The sequence below is a fragment of the Marmota monax genome, unplaced genomic scaffold (genome assembly GCF_021218885.2).
Source record: "Marmota monax isolate L192 unplaced genomic scaffold, Marmota_monax_Labrador192_F-V1.1 WCK01_AAM20220418_F8-fsc00020, whole genome shotgun sequence".
NCBI lineage: Eukaryota > Metazoa > Chordata > Mammalia > Rodentia > Sciuridae > Marmota > Marmota monax.
This window is the reverse complement of record NW_026692912.1, coordinates 17,582,943-17,595,351: the sequence shown is the minus strand read 5'-3', so window position 1 is coordinate 17,595,351 and position 12,409 is coordinate 17,582,943. Positions and strand designations below refer to the sequence as shown.

Here is a 12,409-nt window from a genome sequence, read left to right as displayed (position 1 = left end):
TAAAGGCTTGTGGTTACCTCACAAACGTGATGCCAAACACCTGGCTACTGAGAGGAAACGGAATTAATCTGTCATTGTAGGCAGCTATAGATCCACTTTAAATAATGAAAGACTTGATACCAATATGTTGTTCTGACAGCAGATTTTAGAAGTAACTGTGTGTGCTTTTCTTTAAGTCCAATAAAAGACACCAGAGTTGCAGATTCTTTTGTGCTTTGCAGGTGGATAGTAGTGTGAGAGATCTGTATTATTTTGACTTCAAAAAAAAAAAGGACTGTGTTTAGTTTGGCACATGGGATGGTTCCCGAGGAAAGCATAGAACATGAGTTCAATATAGTCAGATGGAAAAGGGCCTAAGGGTTTAGGCCCTGGAGGATTGGGCTGTGAGCCTCTTTCCACTATATTCAATGTGTGACTTGGGCAAGTGGCAGGGAGGTCCTCATCTGTGAGATGGGAGATTCAGAGACCTACCTGCAAGTTGCTTCAAGGAATAGGTGTGGGTGTAAAACACCTTCTTTGGTGGAGCACACAAAATTGGCTCTAAAATATGGCAGCTGCTTTTATTTTCTAGTTATTTAATAGTAGTATACAAAACGTCACATAGCAATGACTAACATGATTATTTGTGCTGGCATCAGGCTTGGTGATTGGTAGCACCTGCTTAACATATAACACAGACCATGAAAGTACTTGTCCTATTGTGAGAGGGAGGTATGGAAAGCACTATCATAGTAGTCAGTGTTTACATCTTGTCAGGCTCTGTTCTAAGAGCTTTTTCTGCATTATCTCATTTGCTTTTTAAAAATTCTTGTGAAGTCAGTACTTTGTTATCCCCATTTTAAAGAAAAGAAAACTGGGGTATAGGGAGGTCAAAAAACTTGCCTGAGGTTACTGAGCTGGTCAAGGGATGGAATTGGAATTTGAACCGTGATCAGCCTGACTTGGGAGTCCTGTGAGAAAATTTGACCACTAAAAGGCTTCTCTGACTTTTTACTAGGTCTGTGTATAATTCTTTGACAACAGAATGGGGAAGACATCTTAGTCCAGAATAACAGAGACGTGGGCAGCTTGGGCTTTTCCTTTTCTCTGACGAGGTCTTTGGAAAACCTGCCAAGTATCATAGGAGGTATGGAAATATCTTGAGTGAGCTTGGTGATGTGAAATATCCTAGGAACAGAAAGGTGCAAAGGAAGTCAGAGCGGGGTGGGGGAGATTGGAAACCTAAACAGAGATACAGATTGGTAAACGTAAATAGGTCATTTGGCTATGGAATATCCCTTTTCCCCCCGTCTGAATTCTAGGACCCCCCCCCATCTTTTACCTGTTCTCTACCACAAATATTCTGTGATAGCCCCCCACCCAGGGTTCACATATTATCTACAAGAGCCATTTTTCTCTAGAAGCTGATGTACGGATTGGTATAGCCCTTTTCACATTTAGTAATGAGACGAAGAAGTCTTTAACTACTGGTGAGTGGCATTCGTCCACTTGAGGGAAATCATGAATAACTTGAAGAAAAATAAAGAAAAAAATAAGCAAGACTATCATATTTGAATAATGAGGTGCTCTTTTTTTCCCAACTGCCAAAACTTTTTAATCTTCGTCAACAATTGTTCTGTCCTCCGTCTTATTTAGGTTGCATCTGTGGACTCTGAGCTCAGGAGCCCTGACAAGCGGCATATGAATTCTGTATTCATTAGTGATCTTGATCCAAATGCCTCTGTCCCTGCCACGGGGGCTCAGGTGTGGAAGCTGCTGGCTAATCCCACCAGCTGACATTTGGAGGTTTAATGACTCCATAGGAAGGTGACCACTTGCTGGGAGGTTTGCTGGCGGAACCCACACAGCAGACAATGGAGATCAAGGAAGACGATCAGTGTTTAGCCGAAGCACCTTCCTGTGCAACTTGAACCCCGTTGGCATCAAACACAGAGTTTTAAGTAAATGCAAAAATTAAAAAAACGTGACCTTCAACAACTACTGTAAACAGTGATTTTCCTCTGTTGATGATGCTTAAGACTGTTTCTTGTAGTACTGTTAGCTTAATTAGCTGAATTTGTCTTACTTTTCCGGGATTTTCAAATTTATGGTTATGTTTGTCTTGTAGTTACCTCGTCTTAGGTGTCTTGTATGTCTGGGGAAAATTGTATAGTTAGAAAATTCTTTTTAAAAATTTTATTAAAAATGCCTTCAGGGAATTAGGCTAACATTTTTGTTTATTATGCTCACTTTCTTTTAAAAAATTACTATTAGAATGCAGGTTTATGATTAACTTGTGACTTATCATTAGATGTTTTGACTGTTTTTAGGTTCTCTAGTCTAAGTTGGATGCCTTATTATTATTTGGTAACAGCTTCATTGATAAATAGTTCATGCCCATACAGTTTACCTGTTTAAGTGTACAACTCAGTGATTTTTAGTATACTTAAACCACAATTTCATCAACTTCAAAAAACAAACTCCAAGCCTATTAGCTGTTCCCGCCCCCAACCCACCCAGCCCTAGGCAACAGCTAGTCTACTTTCTCTCTTTATGGTCTTGTCTATCCTGAACACATTATGTGCTTGAAGCCATACATGTGATGATTTCTTTAATCTATCACAATATTTTCATAATAATTAATTCATGTTGTAGCATATATTTTGATGATTGAATAGTATTCTACCATGTGGACATCAGATTTTATGTATCCACTCATTAATTGATGGCATTGGATTGTTTCACCTTTTTGACTGTATTTATAATGCCATTACTGTGAACATTTACGTAGAAGTTTTTGGTGGACGTATGTTGTGATTTCTCTTGGCAGTATACCTAGGAACTGAACTGCTGGGTCATAGGGTGACCTTTTGTGGAAGAGCCAGACCTTTCCATAGTGTCCCCCCACTACCAGTGTATGAGGCTCTGATATCTTCACATCCTTGCCCACATTTTGATTATAGTCATCCTGGTGACTGTGAACTGGTATCCATGGTAGTTTTAATGGATCCCTTATTGCTTAAGAACTAGTGCAACAGTGGAAGTGTTTAGATAAATCAATTCAAACACAGGAAATGTTTCTTATGCACCCTGGATTTGCGTAGTAATTGGGTTGATTGTGCATATATTGAAAGATCCCTTTTGGAGGCTCTATATGAGGGTGTTCCTGCCATTTTTTTTTTTTTTTGGTCATAATTCCTGACTATTGGCTCTCCTTGATACCTGAAGCATTAGATGTAGTGAATTGTGTATTTTTGGACCCAAAGATGTGATTTTCCTCAATTGTTTTCTCTTTGGTTTTATTTAACATAAAACATTAGCTTTTCGAGAAATCAGAACCTTAAGATACAGTCCCCCAGGGCCCTCATGTGGAATTATTTTTAGTAGTGATTTCTAAAGACGTTAACCAGTTAATTTTAGAAATGAACAGATTTCTGTGGTTCAGTGGGTAGAGTTAGAAGAAGATGAGAAAAACTGTCAGTGGTAAAGCCTTGCATCAGAATCAGATCCCCTAAGTTGTTCCTCTTTTAAAGTGAACTCATTCTCTTGAACTGGAATCCACTTGGCAGCTACTTTGGAGAGGCAGAGCGGGGGTAAGGTTACTCTGTTGGTTCTTGTTCTATTTGCATTTTGTGGGATTGTAGAGGGCAAAGTTTTCTTTGGTCTTTCACCTGATGATTCAAGATTGGCTCTGCTTTCTTCCATACAGTGATTGGATTTCAGAAGTGATTACTTCTCTTCCTTTGATTCTCTGAGATGTTAGTCTCCCTTGACTTAGAAGTGGCCACTTAAATGTTAGTCCTCTGGCCAAGGCCCTGTCTTCTTTATCTCTGTTTTTTCCAGAGCCCCAGTTAATGGTGGTGGATAGTTTTCATTTCCACTCTTGCTGTTATTTTTTGCCATTGATAAAAGGTAAAGTTGAAAGTGGGATATTTCAGGAAATGGGTGAAGGAAATTTTGTGAAGTGTGTCTTATTCTTTTGTCCTTAGTCTCAGGAAGTAAAAGGGTGGTGGTGGTGGGGCTGAGGAGGAAAGTATGGTTTACCAAAGTCTCCTTTTGAACCAGACCTCTGGAATTCTAGAATCAGTAAACCTTGAGAAAGTGATCCTTTATAAATTTTTTGAACATATCTTTTTCTGATTTTTTGAAGAATAATGAAAGGATAGTTGCAAATAATATACTGGCAAAGTTATTGATTTAAAAAAATTTTTTTAGTTGTAGTTGGACACGAATACCTTTATTTTATTTGTTTTTATGTGGTGCTGAGGATTATTGAATCCAGTGCCTCACACATGCTAAATGAGCACTTTTACCACTGAGCCATAATCCCAGCCCAAGTTACTGATTTAAAAAAAATTTTTTTCTGCCCAGATTATTTCTGTTCTAAACCTTTTCATGTCTTTTGTCCTGTTCCGTAAACACTGAATTTCATGTTCTCATATAACCAACATGAGCTCCATCCATCCGCAAATACTTACCTGGTATCAGGTGAATGCAGTCTACTTCACTTGGTGCTGCAGTAGGGCTGGTATTATAAGAGGTCCTCCTGAAGTTTTCTGCACAGATATTAGCAAAGCAAGTTGAAAAGAAAGAATATTTCCCTCTGTAGAAGATAGGTAATTATTTATGATGCATTTCTTTGGAGCCAGGTGTCCCATTAGAAATGTTTTTGCTTTACATATTTCTCCTGTGTATAGGGCATACCATATAGGAGATATTTCATAAAGTGTGGTGCTTGCTGTGCCTGTGGTGAAAATCTATCAGGAAAAATGTTAACTTTTTGGTGACCAGGGACTGTTTAGTCAGAGTCTAGAGCTAGATTCAGGGATAGTGCTGAATGAAATGTATGTTTGGTAACTTCCAAGTGTACAGTTGGAACTCAAAGGAAGATATTGGTAGTAAAATATTCAGCATCATGATATCAAGAAATGAACTTCTTTACTTTTTTTTTCCACCAAATCAAATTGCCTCTGCCAAGTTGGGTCTCAGTTACATAACTTAAGGCACTAAAAATGTTTTCTTTATCTGGTACTTTCTTTTTCTGGTACTTAAGCCAAGATTTAGGGTATCAGAGCTCCTTGGGAAAAGATACGAAAAAAAGTCTTTTATTATTCACTGATTTCCTTCCATTTTAGAAATCTATTTTATAAAAATTTTGAATCATAGCCATTTATTGAACAGTGGCTTTCAGGAGAAGAGGGGACTCCTATGAAATTTACTGTCAAAGTGAGTGTCTGTGCCACAAATCCAAGAGGTTATCTGTGGTTAGAGGCTTGCAAGCTTTTGAACAATGGATTTCCACTTGGCCTGCATATGGGTTGGAGAAATACAAGAAATGAAATATAGGACTGAGTGTTACTGGATGGTAGCTTAGAATCTTATAAGTTTTGTCTTGGCAGGTAATTTGGCATAAATTGTTAATGTAAATCTGGGTTAGTGGTGAAGACGTTATTTTAGTAAAAAAGATAAACTGCTGATTAATTCAGCATAGAACTCAATTACAAATTGAAAGTGTCTCTGCGGGACTCCCGGGCCCTAAAGACAGCAGATGTTGAATTGATACTCCAGCATATTTCACAGTGGTATGAAATATTAACATGGTTTATTATACTTGTGTGGTGTGCGATATTGGAAAGGGGGAGGTGGTGGGCAGGTGGGTGTGCAAAGCAGCCTGACATTACACATCCACTAAAACACTGAAGTGTGATTGTGAATTTTAGGAAAGTTTTCTTTCTTTCTTTCTTTGAAATGGCTCTGTGGAAAAATTAAGTTTATAATAACATTTGGGTCTAAATATTTAAATGTAGTACGTGTAGGCTTACATTATATTTGCATGTTAAACATGAAAAACGGCAAATTTTATTAACGGTCATGTAAGCGTTTGATGGGACCACTAACCCCAAGAATAGGGGCCTGGAGGGCCCTACTGTTTCACCGAGTTGGTTGTCAGCTTTCATTGTCTGGAAAGTTTTAAATTGCTGCTGTACTATTTTTATCTTCTGATCTAAAACATTGTAATTCTAAAAATGCCTCTGTATTTCACACAGGCAGAGAAGTCTCATTTCTGTCCCCCCATATCCCCAAAAAGTGCTTCATAGTTTTCATATATCCCTACCAACTCAAGGGGGAAAAGCCAGCAAATTTCTTATATCAAAAGATTTGAATAAACAGAACTGCAAATATTTGATGGGACTAACAATTCTTAAGAGGGATGCAACTAAAGTTGGCTTAGATAGGATATTTCAAAGCCATTGCTACTCAATGACAGGTTTTTTTTTTTTTTTTTTAATGAAAGCCTATATCAAGTGTAGTGTTTGCTAGCCGAAGTAAAGACAGTTCCAAAAATAGCCAAATGATTCCAAATGTTATGGTATGACTACACCCTGGATACCTTCTGCTCTTGTGAAGATTAAAAAAAATATTAAAAAAAAATCATGCCCCTTCTTACATACAGCTTGGCAGAGGCTGGCGGTGGCAGCGGATGGGAGGTTCCCAGAATAGTGTCTGTGTTGCTCATGAGTTGCCATTTGGCTTCTCTAAGCAGCCAATGGGTCATGGTCCTTCAGAGATGTGGAAGGTGTGCCTGTGTTCCACGTACCTGTGTCATTGCAGAAGCTCTGTGCCTGCTCATGAGACGAGATTCCCTTTCTGAGTGACATCTACAACCTAGTGGGTTGGACAGGCCCATAAACAGCTGCTAAAAGTGTGACATGAAAAATATGAGAATGTTCCATATGAGGAGGGCTATTAAAGTAAGACAGACGCAGAATTGATGGACTCTGTCTGGGAGACTTATTTAAGAGGGTGTCAAAGAGCATGTGGTGGGTTGGGGAGGTAGGCTAGTGTGTGAGGCCATGAGTTCAGTTCAGAAGAAGAAGAAAAGAGCGACTCCTTATTTGGTCTTGGGGTTTGAGGACAGTAGGACTGGAAGCCCAAAGAGAAGAGGAGACCATTCTAGATGAGGAGCATCATGCACAAAAGCATTTCAGTAGGGTAATCCTGGAAGTTTGGACAGCTGAACATATTTGGAAATAGGAAAACAAAACTCCAGACAGTATCTAAAGTTGTCTGGATGGTCATTTCTTGAGTCAGTGTGGCCTTTTAATTAGCATCCACTCTTCAGTGCGAGACACGGCCAAGGCTAGCAGCCCTGTCCCTGCGTGTGAATATTTAGTTTAGAAAGCTGCCACGTTCCATTAGAGGTGGTTGTGTTTCAGCAGTGGGTGCAGGAGCCGTGTAGACTTTTCAGATGTCCTTTGAGATTTACGTTGCAGTGTAATTGGGAGATGCTGGTACTTAGTGTGTTGTGCATGGCGGAATGTGAGATTACCTGCTGTAATGAGACCCCAGCAGCATACCTCAGGAAGGTAGTTAAAGTTTTAACCTTAACAAATAATGTTACTTGTGAGTTTCTGTGAGGTAATTTATACCACTCTCCCCTAACCCTGAAATTGTACAGAAATGAACAAAGATACGAGGTTGTGCTTAATAGAATTTTTAAATTCCACCACCTACTGGTACAGATTTTTAAAAATATTTGCAGTGAGCACTGTATCCATAGAATGCAGTCACATTTGTAGTTATTGTCACCCTGTCATGACATTGGAATATAGTTCCTCTAAATTCGGAACTGTGGCAATAACATACAATTAAAAGGTATAAGTACCTATTAACTTGATTTCTTGACAAATATATTGGCTCTTAACTCAGATGAATGGAGTTGAGATGATTGAATGGTAAAAACAGGCACAATGGGAAGTTCATGTGTGGGCTTTGAAGAGGTCTGAGTTTGAGGATTGAGTTTTGCCTCTTGGGTAACCCCCGGTAGCCTCAGTTAATAAAGTAGAAAATTCGCTCCTAAAATGGGTTGAAGTCAGCCCTTCAGGGAATTGTTGGGAGGGCCATGTTTGTGGGTTAGCAGAAGTTTGCTCTCGATTTCACTCATTCTGTTTGCAGAGAGCTTTTCTATATGTGTTTTAGGGAAAGGTGAACATTTGGAGGCAGTACTGATGCAGTGATTCTCACAGACTTTCCTTTGGAATTTGATGAGTGTGAATTCTGAGGTAGAGAAGCATCAGGATGTTTTACCACATGCAATCAACCAGATGAACCATGGGATGTTAGAGCAGCATTGTTTAAGTCATGTTTGCAACTATGAAATAATTTTAGAGGTGAAGTGCTTTAAAAAGATAAACTCGAGTGATTGATCACGAATGTCTAATTAAGGACTAGACAAACTTCATTAGTATGTTTTTGACATTTTGTCTTTTGGCAGGGCTAGGCAAGCATTCTACCACTAAGCTATATCCCAGCCCTTTTTTGTATTTTTTACTTTGAGACAGGTGTCACTAAGTTGCCTAGGATGACATTGAACTTGTGATCCTCCTTCCTCAGCCCCTGAGCAGCTTAAATTACAGGCAGGCGCCACCATACCTTCCATTGTTTTCTTGGATGAAAACAAACAAACATGGACTTTGGAGCTAGACCAGACTGTGTTGCATCTCAGACCTTCCGGTTGTTGGTCTTGTGTCTTGGGTTAGTCTTTTCCACTCCTCTGGGTCTTAATCTCCTGGGTTGGTAGCGTTGGGTAAGGGTAGTAGCACTTGTAAGTGTTGTTTTAAAGAGCAAGTGGAGCTGGGCACCGTGGCACACACCTGTTTATCCCAGTGATTTGAGAGGCTGAGACAGGAGGATCCCAAGTTCAGCAATTTAGTGAGGCTCTAAGCAACTTAGTGAGACCCTGTCTCAAAATGTAAAGGACTGGGGATGTGGCTCAATGGTTAAGTGCCCCTGGGTTTAATCAATCCCTGGTACCCCCCCACCCCCCAAAAAAAGTGAGTGAAGTAATGTGCTTTGTAGACAGCCTGAAGGCAGTAAATATAAGCTTTCTGACTCCTTTTAGAATATAATTTCTAGTGAAAACGTGCTACTTCGTATACTTGTTAGTGTGACATGGCAGTAAATTCTTGTGTGAAAGATGTGCATGGGTGTCAAATTGCATTTCACTTGATGTATAATGATTACCTTCCTCACCAATTTGAACTGGGAGTACTGAGAAACCATTGCTTGTTGCATTAGTAGTTGTGGAAGAGTGAGACTTTCGCCTTGTAACCTTGGTTGTGAATGTTAAAGAAGGGAGTAGAGTTAGATCTGTCATGGATTTCTTGTGTACCAGGCACTGCACTAGCAGTTTCTCCTGTACATCTGCACATGGAGTACCTTGTGTAGTTCACATCTGTTGAAGATCAGGTGCTAATTAAAAGGTTAGGTGCTAGGTGCAAATAAGGAAATTGGGACCTTAAAAATGTTGACTGACTTTACCACTGACATCACACAGCTCGTAATCAAAAGAAGTGGATTTGTACCTAGATCTTTACATCTTTACTTCTTTACATCTAGGTCCCCACACCACACTCAATATACTTAGCATACTAATCAGCCCCAGACCCTATAAGCTTTCTTTTGCCCTATTTAAACCTGCCCCACATCCAAACTGAATTTGTGTAAAGATTGTCTGAGCTTTGGAGCTCAGGAAAAGGTGATCAGCCAGGAGCTTCATGGAAAGAGATCTCAGTTAGTAGCTCCTCATGATCTCCCCCACCCACACCTTACTTACTCTGCCTTACTTAAGTCCATCTGCTTCTACTTCTTTACAACTTGACCTTGCACAGGGCCAGACCCTCATGCTCATGCGTCTCCCATGGAGTTTCTCTCTGCATTCAGTAGTCTTGCCCCTACAGTTAACTGATCCCTTGCTCTCTTTCTGCCACTCTAGAGGCCAGACAGGTTTTATTTGGGAGTCCTGTTATTGAAGAAGTGGTGTTGACAAATTGATCTCAGCCCCAGTATTTTTTTCTCCCTGGAATGGTCTCAGTAGACTTTTAGTGATTCTAATTTTATCTTGTCTCCTTTAGGTAACATCCTTGAATCTATTACAGAAGCTTACCATTATTTACAACATATATTAAGTTAATCGTTGTCTTTCTATTAGCCTGCCAGAAAAATAGTCATCTTTGTGTGTAGGCTGCATATGTTCAGAGGAGTGGTCAGTGCCCATGGCCAAGACTAGGAGCCCAGGTGGCACCTGCTCCTTCCCCTCTTGCATTCTCTCCTGCCTCACGGCTTCTCCCCTCTCACTTCTATGCTTATCCTTACTACCCCACTATCCTTTTTCACTGGGAATATTCTTAATATTCTTTTGGCAATTCCTCCCCCACTGTTTCTAGTTGCAGTTTCTGAAAGCACAGTTATAACTGTATCATTCCATAACCTAAAAATTTCCATGTCTTTTCAGTGGTTAGCATGAAAAGTTTTCACTCTGTGGCCTATAAGATTCTCTGGAATTTGGCCCTACTGGACTATCTGATCTTTGATTTGTCTGTCTTTCACCCCTATCTCAAGATTTGGCCCTGTCCTCATCACCTGCATTCCCTGAAACCTCTGAACACCTACCTGTAGCTCCTTTATCAGGTCTGTCCTTTTTTTTTTTTTTTTTTTTTTTGGTAACTCTGACTTCTTTACAGTATGATTACCTATTTGCTTCTCCTTGGGGCTCTATGCTCTTCCTGGGCAGGCGCTCACCTTGGACCTTCCCGGTATGCAGCATCTGCAGAACAGGTTCCTGTCTGGGCATAGTGCACACTTGCTAAACTAAGCTGACCCAGGCATTTCTGTTGGAGCTTTTGCATCATTTGGAATTTTGTTCATTTGTGGCCATCTTGAAACTTCCTAGAACTAGGGTATGCTGTACTTCTTTGGTTGGATCTCCTCCCTGTCCATTCTAGGCCTTGTGAGGCTGTAGGAGCAGGATCGTGCAGACTCCCACACGCACACTGCACTGGATGGTGGGTTCCACTCTCTAGACCCTAGAAGCAGGATGGTGGGTAGGCTCTGTTTGAACAGTGCTTCTGCTGGCTGCAGACCCTGTGTTCAGCCTCCACTTCTAACAGGACTGAATTTCTGTCATCACTGTCCTGAGACATGCCTGTGGTTGACCCACAAAGCAGATTCACTTGATTGCTTCCTCCTGTATTCAGGTGATGGCCCTTTCAGTGTCTCTAGGAATTTATTACTACAGTCATCACTGGCTACTTGCTTTAGGAGAGAGAGATTATTAATATCTTATTAGTGTTGTTGAGCACATTTCTCACTTTCTTTAAATTCAGTCTTTTCTTTTTTATTGTTTTTTTCTCTGGTTATGTTTGATTCAACGCAGCCTTGGAAATATATATTTGTATACACATATGCTGTGAACACTGATTTCTTTTCCTTGTGAAAAGCAATATGTTCTCATCTCTTTTGGTCCCTTTCCCTCTGGAAGCTTAGGTATTTTTCTTCCATTCACTGTCACAGATTCTAGCAAAACCTCTTGCTCGCCACCAGTTTTCCTAATGGTCGTGTAGGGAAACATAGGCTTTGGTGATGCCAGGCGCTAACTTGGCACAGATCCCCGAGTTTCCCACTTGCACCCAGCTGTATGCCTTTGAATGGATCAGCCAGCCTTTCTGCCAGCCTCTGTTTCCTCAACTGTACAAGCAGACAAAGGGTTCAATAAGGAACAGAAGCGTGAGGCTCAAAGCTGGGGTTGGTGTGGGTGCCTGGTGTTAGTTCTCTCACACCCTTGCCTTTTTCCTTCTGTCCTAGAATTTGCTAACAAATATGGCAGGAACATTACTATCTTTTTATTCTTCTTCACAGCCCTTGGTTAGAGTTATTATTTTCATTCTTACAAGGGGACAACCTGTGGCTCAGAGCTTAGAATTGTGTTAATGTGTGACACAATTCTAATGTCAACCTCTCCTGGGCCATTGTAACACCTCTGTTTCTGCCTTGAGTTGCAGTCACACTCTTACTCCTTTGGTGATCTGGTGTAAGTCCAGTTACTACTAATGCCTTACCCTTAGATCACTTCTCTGCACACCACAGCAAGTGAGTGGGCAGTCCAAATGTGACCTTAAAGCCATGGTCACCAAGCACTGGCTATGCTCACCAATTCCCAAGTGTTTGCATAGGCAGCAATGTTTACCTGGACAGCTCAAGCCAGACCCAAAATTTGGACAACTTTGCTTTTGATACACTGCACTGTCTGAAATAAATAAGTAAGCAAGTAAGTAAGTAAATAAATAAATTTGCCTTTTCCGCTGTGAAAGATGTCACCACACATGGGATGCATCAGGTTTGTGCAGGAAGCCTACTGCTGGGGTTATGTATTGCTATTTTAAATACTTTTTTTGAGTTCTTTAAATTTTTATTCAATCACTAGTCATTAATGACTCCTTTAGGCCACATCATTGACTAGGTTAGAACTTAACAGGACACTAGAAAACATTGTGTTAAAACTTCCTTCCACAGCCATCTTGAGTGGTCCCCACTTGGAACCGGCGCAATTTTGGAATTACCTCATTTGGTATTATCTGTCTCATAATTTTTC

The 12,409-nt window shown here is 40.3% G+C and overlaps 1 protein-coding gene across 2 annotated transcripts in view; it reads left to right on the top strand.

The window, feature by feature from the left end:
- Nucleotides 1-12,409, top strand: part of Psmb7 (proteasome 20S subunit beta 7) — a 55,055-nt gene that overhangs the window by 33,264 nt on the left and 9,382 nt on the right. The gene's annotated exons all lie outside the window — the stretch shown is intronic.